The following is a 12,732-nucleotide window of genomic DNA, read 5'->3' as shown; positions in this document are numbered from 1 at the left end:
CATCATTTGCCCATCAGAACAAAATCAAATCCTTCAATGGCAGGACCTATATATATATATATATATATATATATATATTTCCCCCCCCTTAATGTGTGTAAAATGCCTTTAAAATTAAAAGGTATTTCTTTCTTATTTGGTATTTAGTCAATATGTAATACAATTATTTCTACCCAAAAATCAGCACTGGAAGAAGAGCCCGCTATGTTATCAGAAACAAGTGCTGCTTCATGCAGATTGTACATTACACACTTTTAACAAGAGCTAAACCAGTTTGCTCAAATGTGTGACTATGTTTCCCCATCCTTCCTAGCAGGAAGACAGGCAGCATTTCTCCAGGAGAATCCACTGCCACCTGACTAAATTTAGATCGTCCACATTTATGCTTTGAGTTGGTGTCATTATCTCAGCTGCAGTGTGGGAGTTTAAACCCATAATCTCTGCATATTGAGAACAGATCCGACCCGATCTGAATAATTGCAAGAGCTTGAGAAATTCACTCTTCCATATTACTTCCTTCTGGTGATGAATTTTAAATGGGAACCCTTCTGAATTTCCAGCAGAGGAATGGAATGTTTGCTAATTGAGAATTCAATGCTCCAAGCAACAGCAACTAAGTCCAGTGCTGAGCCACATTAGGGAGTTACAGTGTGACTACATGAGAAGTGTGAATACTGTTATCAGATGTCCCTGAAAGGTTAGGACAGGCCAACATGGGTTGAAGTTTACTTCTGAGAGTACAGCTTAGGCTGCAGAATGGTGTGTCACCAGTTGGGTGCAGTCTACAGACGGTCAGATCTTAATATCTGGCAAAAAACATTGATTCAATTTAAAAGGGATCTTATTTTTAGGTAATTTTTCTTCTAAGTGAAAAGCTGCAGAAATATGGAACTAATTAGAAATATTTTTATAACTTTGTAACACAAACTTCCAGAGTATGTGAGTAACTTAATAGATATTGGATAATAGTGTGAAAAATACTTGAAATTTTATTTTTGAGGAACATAAATTTATAGTTATCCTAGAGATAGTAGCATAGTTGCAGATTCCATGAGAATTGAAGCCAAATGTGATAGCCTTTTTTTTGTTTTGTTTTTTGCTTGTTATTACCAAATTCAGCTGAAAGATAATTGTGCACTGAAATCCACTGTTTTCATTTTATCTTTCTAAATTCAGATTCACTCTCTCTGGCCATAGTGTGGAAAACACTGTAATGATACAGTTAGGCAGAAATAAATCAGTCTTTATGTAACTACGGAGCAATTCTTGATCCACTGCTTTCTAGTTTTCTTTTACTCTACATTTATTTGTGAGCTCATACGGGTGTGTGCGCGCATCTGTGCACACACATGCACATGGCTATGAATAAAATAATGCTAACTCTATATAGACATTATTTCAGTGGGCAATCATATCTCCTAACAATATCACCTTGCTTCATTTTCCAAAAAAGTGTTTAAATACAAAGAATCTAACTCTACCAAAAGGAACATTCTATTTTATTTTCACCTATTGTACTTTATATTAAAAAAACCCTTCCTAGCAAGTTAAGACTTGTGCACCCTTAGGAGTTCTGGGGAGTGAAATCATACTTGCCTCAGGAAAAACCAATTATTTCATTCAGTAGCATTGAGACAGACACCCATTCTAACTCCACAGTGCCCAAGGCAACTGTTTCTACTTTTTTGCTCTAGACTTTGGCCCTGATATCTGCTTTCTCAGCACTGCTTCAGTGTGTCAAGCTTTACTACAAAGATTTGAAGTAGAACCAGATTTTCTGGGGCAAGCATTTCTGATTCCCATAGCCTCTTCCATGATGTAATTTCCTTAAGAGATGGAAATTTTAAGGGAAAGAGAAAATAGGGCAGGAATGTCATCAGTATGAAAGACAAAGAACTGGAAGTGATCACAGGGTTCCAGAAATTCACCAGCAAACCTTCAACTAGGTTTTGTTTCTTTGTGTTTTTAAATATTAAGCTGTTGATATTTGTGTTTGCCAAAGTTTAAGTATAACAAATTTCTAGTCACTTGTAGGTAGTTTAAGTCTCCTTTCCAATGAGAACACAGCATTACCGAATCCTTCAATCTTGGAACAATACATAAATTTATGTTTGTAGGTGAAAGAAGTTGGAATATGGCAAGCATCAGGCTTACAATGTTAGTGTTGTCGAATAGCTGGACTTGCTAAGTCACAGAATTTATTAATATCAAATTTTAAGTAATATGCTGATATTGACATTGCATAGGTATACTATTTGAGAGTAACTGATGTTTGCATAGTGCTCTTAAAGTCTACAATCACTATTTCATTTAAATTCAATTATAAGTGAACTGGCATTTTTTCTACTTTAAATGACAGTTAACATTTAGCAAAGTTTTAACATGTTTCAGACGTAAGTATTAATTAATTGACTAATAACTCTTTAAGTCTTATCACAATTCTATTCTCCTTATTTGCAAATAAGAAAGTGAGGATATGACAAAAAATAAGATTTCTCAAGATTAGGCAATAAGTGGACTATCTAGGATTTTCAGCCAAATCAGAGTGAGCAAATGCCTAATATTTCATACAAATACAAAAGAAAAAGTTGCAGTTGGAAGAACAATGCCACAGTTATGTGTTGCTTGCTTCCTACAGTACTTTGTCAGGAGCACAGTGTGCCACGCAGCAAGCAGCAAAGCCAGCTGCTACACACATCCTCTCTGCTTCTGTATCAGTGCTCCCGAGCAGATCATGGACAGTTCTCTAGTAAGGGAGTCCTTATCATAGAAAACATGTATCTTTGAAAGTCCATATTGCCCAGCATAACATTACAGGTGGTTAAAATAGCAAAGGAGTTGTCAACAGATGTAATTGTGAGGGTCTTCAGTATGCCAGGATCTCACAACGCCAAGAGTTGCAAGCTTGAAAAAGCAGTGAGCCCAACTGTAATCCCAGGGGAACCTCTGGAAATGGGGTGACATCATCCACATTTAAAAGACTTGTTTATGTAATTTTTATTACAACAGACCTTTCATAAAAGATATTGACATGATTAATACAGCTCTTTATTTTGGAATACCAATTAACTTTAATAATGATGTTTTAATATCGCCCATGTGTGCACTTTTCAGGAATCTTCAAGCAAACAGTTAAGTATTCTGAGAATTAAAATGTCTGAGTTCTAAAAAAAAATTTTCCCTTTTATCAATTTTCTTCACTCCTTACTCCATAAATTTAAGGATTTATGAATTTAGAATAATCTCAATATGTATTTCTTGATTCCTTGAATAAGCACAATTGTTATTAATCAGAATCAGTGATGAAGATTATATGCTGAAGATGGTCCCTCAACTCAAGGTCAGAATTGCAAAGTCATTTGGAGACAAAATCATTTTTCTTATATATCTGGTCTCATTGTATTTGACCTGAGTCATCCTGTTACTCCTTCTATGAGATAAGCTGCCCTCTAATTCTTACATGTTTTTAATTACCTACTTCCTGTGTATTATGCAAACTACTTGAGTTCTGAACATATTCACTCTAATGGCTGATTTGCCTTCATTTCCCTTTAGAATGATTCCATATTTGGCCCGGGATTTAGCTCAGTGGCACAGCACATGCCTCACAAGTGCAAGGTCCTGAGTTCAATCGCTGGTACAAAAAAAAAAAGAATGGTTCCACTTTTAAATTATTGATATCTTAATTCCTCACTCACGTTTATAATGAGGGCAATAATATAACCTTCATCATAGGATTGGTTAAAAACTAATGAGTTAATATAATTTAAAGTACTTAGAACAGTGCCTTCCATAGAAGTACTATTTGATTATCAGTTGATAGCATATTAGTGTTACTTTTATTGGGTACATAACAGGAAATCATATCAAAATCCTTTTGTTTGGTATGATTTGTCTCTGGAATTTCAGATATAGACAAACATTGCATACCTACATTTAAAAAATAGAATTTGTTGAATATAAGTAGAAAAGTTATGAAGTAAATCATTATAACAACAAAAATTAGATTGCTTAAAGTATAGATTCTGTTTTAAACTTTTTTCCTAACTAAGAATACAGTTTATATGCACATCAGTCAAAGAAAGAAATCCTACTGATTTAAGCAGGAGACTAGAACAGTAAACCCTTGGTGCTAAGGGGATTATATTTCAGCACATCTACTTTTCAAGAGATGTGATTTAAGTGCTTTAAGAGTCATTATCTTTTCTCTCCTCAACTTGATTGATGGTCTAATCCTTTTCTGTTCACTGATGTGTTCATCTTTCCCTGCTGTCTTACCTCAACACTGTGTTCCAAAGGTCACCAAATCCTTTTCAAATATTCTTAGTTTATTATACTTTATTAGGGTCAAGAAAAGGCAATTTTAAAGTTTTAGAATCCTTTACATAAGAAAAGACAGTATCCCAGGCTATACTTTGTACAACTCCAGGGAGAGCCAGGAACATACTTCCTGTGGATAGCAGAGTTCAGTGGGAACAGCACTCTGGAGCTGCATAATGGGACAGAACTGAAGATATCCATATCATACAGTTCATTCATTTAGGGGCCATAATGAAGAACACTCTAGCCACATGAACACTCCAGCATAATGTTCAGTGGCCTGAAATGTTTTGCAGATATTCCAAGAACCACAAATAAAATTACTCAAAATTGATCTTAATTGACATGATAGCATAAAATATTAAATATGTCTTTCTTGGTCTTTATGCCTGATACAAGAGTCTATAGTATTTTCCAAATCTGATTTTATATGTACTTACTTCAGTTTATGATCAAGCACAAATGAAAGGACAATAGAAAATATTAATATTTATTGAGGAAAAATATCTTGTCCCTAAGAAAAAAACAGAATAGAATTCAAAGCCCTAATGCTAACATGTTTTATTCAGAAATATTTTTTTTTCCTTTCAGATGGTAATGCATTTCACCTTAAAGGAACTTCTTGGAAAAAGAATATTAACTGGATTTTTTATAACTCAAAGTAACCTTCAAAAATGCTCCAGAAGAGTTTATTTTTCAGCATTACTCTTTCAAGTCATTTCGGAAAGCAAATAATTATCACCTAGTGCTGTATGATCACATGTTTGTACGCACTTCTGTGTATGTGTAAACATGTTTATATACTTGGACCAAGAAACACGAACCATAGCTCTAGCTTTGACTCTCATTAATTACTACACGATACTGAACAAGTTCTATTCAATGTTCTGGGTCTCAATTTCCTCATAAAATAAAGGGAGTGTTAGAACATAACCTATAAGTTTTCTTTTCATTCTAATACTCCATGAAACAGTTCTCTCACTCTCCACCATATCATTCTTTTTTTTGTGGTGTTATTTTTCTAATATGTAGAAACCATATCACTTCATTTGTTGCTGCAAATAATAAATGACTGGGGACAGTAATTTAAGAGGGAACCAGAAAGCTTTTCCATCCTCAAAATAGCAAAAAGGACAAGCATCTTCACCACACAAGCCTTTTGTTAACTTGTTTTTCTTCTGATCTCCATTCCCCCATCCACATCAGCCTGCTGCTTCCAGAATGGAACTCTACCTTCACATTTTATACTGGCAGGATGCTGGTCTATCAGCCTGCCCTAGTATTGTGGAAGTTCCTAAATTAGCTGAGGAACCTGGACAAGTCTTCTTTGATTTCAGTTTCATCCCAAGGCCCATGAATGTTTTCCTTAAAAAGCAGATACATGAGATAAAAACCAGCAGAAGGGTAGAGTATAGCTCCCACAGTGCTGATGGATAGTAGGCCTCCAAAGGCTGAAAACACAAAAAGCAGTGTAACCCCCATATAGCTGTGGGGAAGTACATGCCTTCAGTTTCTTCTGTAACATGGGCCACAAGGCAAAAATCTGGATGGAAAACATCTCCATAATGAAGGCATGCAGAGACTGAGGAAGACGTGAAGCCAGGCAGACAGAAGCAAAAATGGCCAAGTTCAAGGACAGTGTACTGTCTACGATGGCAACATTGACACCATAGTCAGAGAAGAGGTGGTCTAACAGCATGAAGACTGACATGGCATAGATGGTGTCTGTCCTGACAGACTCGGTCAGGGTCTTCAGCACTGATGAAAGACTGTAAGTGAAAGTAATGAAGACAAGTCCACTCTTCAGGTCAGCCCAGTGGGTCCAGACACTCTTCTTTGCCCTTCGCCTCCATCAGTGAGATCCAATAGGACATATCCAATCAATGAAGATGCCAGAACAGTCCCTAAAAGTCAATGAGGGGCCAAAAGACCCTCAGCCATATACTACCAGATAACCACAAAAACACAGACGCTACACAGCTGTTGTATCACCACACTAGACTCAAATACCACAGCCCAGTACTGGTATTTCCAGGCGTAAATGTTTTTCTGGAGCTCTTCCAGGAACCAATGGTCTACATAGTTATCAGGGAAGGGCTGTCACTTATACAGCACCTTTTGCCATTTGAGCTTCTTGGTGTTACTTACAGGTTGGTCACACATTATCTTATCCTTTCCCTCAAACTTAGGCCAGGTCAATCTCCCTCAAAAATGTTCATGTGGCTCTTGTTCTTTATGAAGTTTTGAAATAAGACATCTTTGGAAAGCTACCAAGGGCAGCAACCTAGGGGAGGCTTGCAATAGATAGGTTTATTCTCTGTGGCAGGACAACACAGCCAAGTTCCTGCCCACCAGTTCCTAGGGGCGCATTGGTGGGTGAAGGCGGTCACCCCACCCCTTCCCTGTCCAGGGCAGCCAGGTGGTCACTGCGGCTCTCCACCATATCATTCTTATTCAAAGTTATAACTCCATCATAGAAAATGACTTGTTATACAAAATGGCATCAAATTATTAAGCTGTTGAGTAAAATCATCTGTTTGTACATCTTGCCACGTTGACGCCAACAGGAGACTCTAACTCACCTCCTCTTGCTCTGAACCTCCAGTTGCACTACTCTCATCCAAGGCATCTCCACTTCTCACGTGGCTATTTCAACAGCTTTCTAACATTCTCTCTGCTTCCTCTTTTGCTACCTCAGAACCCTTTCCACACAGAAACCAGAGCAGTTTAAAAAAATACATTAGATCACAGATCACATCACACTTCTCTGTCCATCCACTCCAATGCCTGGCCAACAATCAAAACTAAGTACAACCACCTCTTCCCTGGCCAGTACTAATCTGTCCCCGGCTCATGCACATCTCTGATCACCCTTACACTCCTATCCCACCTAGTCACTCCCTCTCTCCTGAGGAGGTCCATCCCACCCTGCTGTAAACATGCACAGGGAGGCAGGATCCTCCTCCAAAGGGCTCTCTTCACAACCACGAACTACAGTCATCACTGGCAAGTCTCTATCACATCACGTTCCTCTAAAACTTCTGAAGAGCTACTTACCCTCTGAGAAATGTTCAGACTACTGTCTCTTAGCCTCCAGGAGAACATATACCCTAGAATCTTGTCGGCTCGTTTTATAATGAAACAATGGTTCTTTGACTACTGCCTGACATATACCACATCCTTGACAATTGCTTACTTAATAAGGAGTGAATGAATGAATTCTTGTACTTTATTTACTGATCCAATCTAAATTGTCACTTATTTCACAATGATAATTTTACAAATACATAATGTTCAAAATGGGTGAGATATATTAAATTATATTTATAGTATTTAATATTTCATCCAAGCTTGTTTCATTCCTGAATGAAATGTATCTATGGATCTTCTCTATTTCATAGTAAATAAACTTTCTCTCATAAGTTCCAATGTGAAAATAATAAAATCTTCAGAGACTAAAGAAGATTAATTTTCTATAGTTATACCTGAAGGTTTAAAAAAACTTGATCATTTTCTAAATAAATCATAAAATATAAATCACAAAACCTCACTATATTAGTGCTAGATAGAGAAACACTTAAGTGTTTTATAGTCATTATTCTTCATACATTTCAATATGTTTACATTTGTCAGGACATGCCAGCCTGGGAAGGTAGCAGTGAAAATGAGTCATTGTAACAGTAATACAATTAAATTCTCTAGCTCAGTCTTCAATAAATACATTGCTAAAGTTCCCACTCTCCGTCTCTCTCCTTAAAATCACTGCATTCTGAAGTAAGGGATCCGTGGAGAGCTTTGCAGCCCTTGTTGAGAAAGGTAGTCTTTTCCAAATTAAGAAGCCCACCTTCCTTCTCCTTACTCCTCACCAGCCCCTCCACTGGTCCTCATCCGTGTTCCACAACTTCATTCCTCTTTCCACACCTCTGGTTTCTTTGGACCTCTGTCACACTCTGTAGCATCACCACTGCACATGATGCCTCCCACATTGTGTTGGAAGTGTCTCATTAAAGACCCAGCAAATGATTGAGGCAGGTATCCAGTTCTTCAGCTTCCTTCCTACATCAATGCAGGATGTGGTGCATTGCTCTGTAATTGATTTTACCCAGGTCTCTTCTCAAGACAAATCTGCACTCTTGGCTGTATGACCCCACTTCAGTCCCCAAAACTGGTGCCTCAGACCCAATCTCCACAACACTATACTTAATACTGAATATATTTCTTATCATTTCTTACGGTTGGCTTTGAAAAATATAACTGCTAAGCCAAGGGATACGAATAAGCTGTTAAAATGTTTTGCAAAAAATTATACCAATTTGACTTATTCTAGGAGATTTCCTTTATTGTACACTCATCATTGAGGTTTTAAAAAACTCTTTATAATCTTTGCCACTGTACAATTTGAAAAATAGGTTACTATTTTAATTCATATGTCTTTAGTACTACTTTGGTCAATTTGTAAATTTTCTCCTGCCATTTGTCCTTTTATTTCAATTGTTGGGGTAGTATTCCTCTCATTTTTCTGAAAATAATAAGAATAGAACATCATATTTTTGTAGTTTCTATTGAAAAGTTCATCTAAAATATGATTTTATATTTCTATAAAAATAAAATGCACTAAATTAGCATTTTGTCTATAATGGTGTGCTCTCCTGCCATTATTAGCAATTTATTGAGTCACATGTCTTGACAGAGACAAAGTTGAAATTGTGAAAAAAGGCTCATTTGGAACATTTTCTTTCTAATGAAATTGGTCTGCAACTAAATTATTTTTAGTGTAACATCAAAGGCTTGCCACAATCTTCTTGAAGCATTTTCCACAATATTTAAAACTATTTACTTAAATACATCCCTTTTTATATATATACATCCAACTGTTGAAAGACTTTTTTTCTTTTCTCTCATAATGACTTAAAAAGTTGTCTTATAAAACCACATGGTTCTCTTGAAATCTTCTTCTCCTAAGAAAATGTTTTAAAGCCACACAATGATTTTCCCCATAGTTAAAAATCTCCACATCCACAGACTGGTAGTAATGACACAAATGGCCCCAAGGAACAAATTCAAAAGCTGATAAAACCACAAAACTCTTAATGATGTCTTTTGGCGGGCCCCAAGTGTAGCCATGACACTAACCAGCTGCTGCCAAGAAGCAAGATGGCCTCAGTGATACCACTGTCAACCCCAGGCTTGGTAACAAGCATAGCAGCAGTGTGCAATGGGACATCGCATTTCTTCATGGCATTTTTCCTGAGCTATTTTTTATAGCCCACTTCTATTAATTAACTTCTTCTTCTAGGTCTGTGCTACAACGACTTTCTTATTGCATATATGAGTGACACACACCATGGTCAACCATTCTTAGGCTGACTGGTTGTCTCAAAAGTGACAGCAAAACAGGAACAAAATACAATATTCTAAGCAAAGCTGCTGACAAAGTTATGAGAAAAAACCAACTTGGGATCAAAATTCAGTCATGAAAAGCTTGTAAGGAATATTAAAATCATTTTCTCCTTCACAAAGCACAGCAGAAGGTATGATTGATAGACAGTTCATAAAATAATGAAACATACATTTTTGAAAGACCATGTGCTTCTATTCAGCATTCTAATCCAAGAGAGGGGTAACCTTTGGAATCTAAGTCAAAGGACACAAAATTCAAAGTTACAAAAATACCTTGGGAATCATAAAGAATTAATTTCCACAAAAGTTTGTTTAAATAAGTACCAGGGGACTGATTTATACACTCAAGTTTTTGAGCAATAAGTAAGAAAAAGAATACATTTCTCATTATCTGAGTACCTGCTCTGTGTCTGGCACATATTCACTTTAATTTTCAAAAGAGCCTGATATAGTATGCATTACTTGAATATACTACAGATAAGGAGATTGAGGCCCAAGGTTAAGCAATTTTCTCAGAATTACAGTGGTTCTTAAATAGCATATCTGGAACTTGAACTCATGGTTTTTGTTTTTCTTGGCTATGTCACACTGCTTCTCAAAACAAAACAAAACAACCAAAAAACCCATAAAAAACAAAGAGACAGGATCTTATCTCTTCCCTAGTAGAGGACGTACACAAATCTGAGTGACAGCTTATTGACAGAAGCATTTATTGTACACAGATGGTACTTGAGATCATTATTGCATCTTGATTCACACAAAAGCACACAAAAACTCTATGAAATGCCCTTGCTATGACAATTTCACAGATGAGAAAAGTGAGGCACAGTGAGGATAAATAATTTGTTCATAGTCATCCAGCTAGTATATAAATTTTGTAAGTTTTCCATAACAAATTACCACAAATTTGGTGGCTTAAAACAGCAAGATGTATTCTCTCACATTTCTGGAGGCTAGAAATCCAAAACCAAGATGCCAGAGGCTTCTGTGAAAGAGAGGAGAATTTATTCTGTGTCTTTCTCCTAGATTTTTGTGTTCCCACAATCCTTGGCATTTCTTGGCTTATACAAACCTTGCTCCAATCTCTACCTCCACTGTCATATAGTATTCTCCATGTGTCTCTTCACATCATCTCCCCTTGTGCTTGTCTGTCTCTGCATCTTCTTTTCTTATAAGGACACCATCATTTTGGATTAGGAGCCCACCCCAGTTCAGTATGGCCTAATTTTAATTTAATTAATTTCATCTGCAATGCCCTTACTTCCACATAATGTTTCCTTTTGAGGTTCCAGAAGAACACAAATTCTGAGAGGATGCTAATCAACCCAATACAATTAGTAAGCAGTGAAACTGGGGTTCCTTCTGGTACAGCCTGGCTCAGTCGGGGCTTCTGACCTCTGTGCTCTTAACCATGGTGCTCTGGTGTTTCTCTGACACATAATAAATGAGTATCTATAAAAGAGTGATATGCTTCTGCAGTGGCAGTGCTCAGCAGGTAACATTTGAATGGAATCTTGAAAGATTATTGGTACATTCATTTTTAGTAGGCAGATGGGGTGGGGGGCACTCAAGGAGAAGAGTTGCTAGTATGTAGTCACTAGCAGGCATTCTGTGATTAGGAAATTGTGTGGCCAAAGCATACTAGAACATGGAAGATGGACAGGAATGGAGAGAGAGTTGGAAAGGAAATGGTGGGTGCTATATTTAAAAAGAAAACTGGTAACAAAGGATGGAGGGCCTTGAGTACCAGGATTAGGTATTAGGACGTTGCTTTATAGATCATCAAGAGCATGAATGACAAGTGACACATCATACATGTGCTTTAGTTTACTTTTGGCTTTAGAGTAAAGTATTCAGAAAAAAATAACAAACAACAAATAGGAATACCACTTAGGGAGCTAGTCAAGGGATGACCAAGGCTAAAAATGAGAGGTAAAACAGTATAATTTAATTTGGTGTATGGAGTAAAGAAAGGATGGAGTACACATTAGTTTTATAGGAGATATGTCTTGGTATTCACCCACTAGCATGTTGGGTCTTCTTCTCCTTCTTTTTCTCCTTCTCCTCCTCCTCCTTCTTCCTCTTCTTTATTCTCTTCCCTTTCTTCTTCCTCTTTTTGTTCCCCTTCCCCGTCCTCTTCCTCTTCTTCTTTTTTTTTAACTGTTGTTTCTTTTTTGAGTGCTCAACCTCAAAGGAAACTAAGTTGGTTGACCCAACCATGGCATATTAAAGATGACCGTGAATTCTTAGACTTATCTTCCATCTAGAGAGGCAATACCAATGTCTCTTTTCCTTGGTTTCAAGTGGGGTCTCCGTGGTGTTCTGGCACTTCTAGAGCTTAATCTCTAGAATCTTCAAGCTCCCACCTGGGCTTCTTTGAAGGCTTCCTGTGGGAATTCTGAGCTGTCATTTAAGAAATCCAACTAGAAACCCTACTAGAGAGATGATGTGGTACGACATGGAAATGATATGAAAAGAGAGAGGAACCTGTATAAGCTCATCTTTTCAGCTCCTCCCACGAATGTACCAGGCTCATGAGCAAAGACCCAGCAGCCGTTGCCTGAAATCTACCCACTGACCTCAGATGAAGGTCAACTGAAGAACTGCCAAGGTACACTTGGCATGAATTCCCAGCCCAGAAAATTGTGAGTCATAATAAAATGGTTGTTGCTGAAGCCATTACATTTTTGGGTAGTATGCAAATAATAACTGGAACCCACCCATAGAATGAGGCAGCATGATTCATTTAATCTTTTATTCAGAAATTTTGTAAAGCTTAGAAAACAAATATTGATCAGAGTGATAAAAATTAAAATAGTTTTAAAAACACAGTCATCCTTTGATTAAAATTCAGTAAGATAGTTAAAAATTCAAGTTATGATTCAGTATGGATATCTGTGGGAAAATTCTATTTGTATTATGTAACTCAAAAGAAGAAGGGTAAAGATAAAATTGAGGCCATGTCCCCGAGTTTAGCGTGGTACAATCAGAACAGAACACTCACTAACTGTG

General features: G+C 37.0%; 1 protein-coding gene and 1 pseudogene across 2 annotated transcripts in view; both read right to left on the bottom strand.

The window, feature by feature from the left end:
• The window catches only part of Kcnb2 (potassium voltage-gated channel subfamily B member 2), a 443,261-nt gene that overhangs the window by 367,537 nt on the left and 62,992 nt on the right, over window positions 1-12,732 (bottom strand). The window lies entirely within an intron of this gene.
• LOC147824149 (phosphatidylinositol N-acetylglucosaminyltransferase subunit C-like) overlaps window positions 38-12,732 on the bottom strand; it is a 47,748-nt pseudogene continuing 35,053 nt past the window's right edge. The window contains exon 1 of the transcript XR_015442732.1: window positions 38-12,732. This exon is cut by the window's right edge and continues 35,053 nt beyond it. The product of XR_015442732.1 is annotated as a phosphatidylinositol N-acetylglucosaminyltransferase subunit C-like (transcript).

The sequence above is a fragment of the Heterocephalus glaber genome, unplaced genomic scaffold (assembly GCF_053883595.1).
Source record: "Heterocephalus glaber isolate CG9 unplaced genomic scaffold, H.glaber_assembly_v1.0 deba00001553, whole genome shotgun sequence".
Lineage (NCBI taxonomy): Eukaryota > Metazoa > Chordata > Mammalia > Rodentia > Bathyergidae > Heterocephalus > Heterocephalus glaber.
The sequence above is the reverse complement of the archived record's forward strand: the minus strand, read 5'-3'. Positions and strand labels throughout refer to the sequence as shown.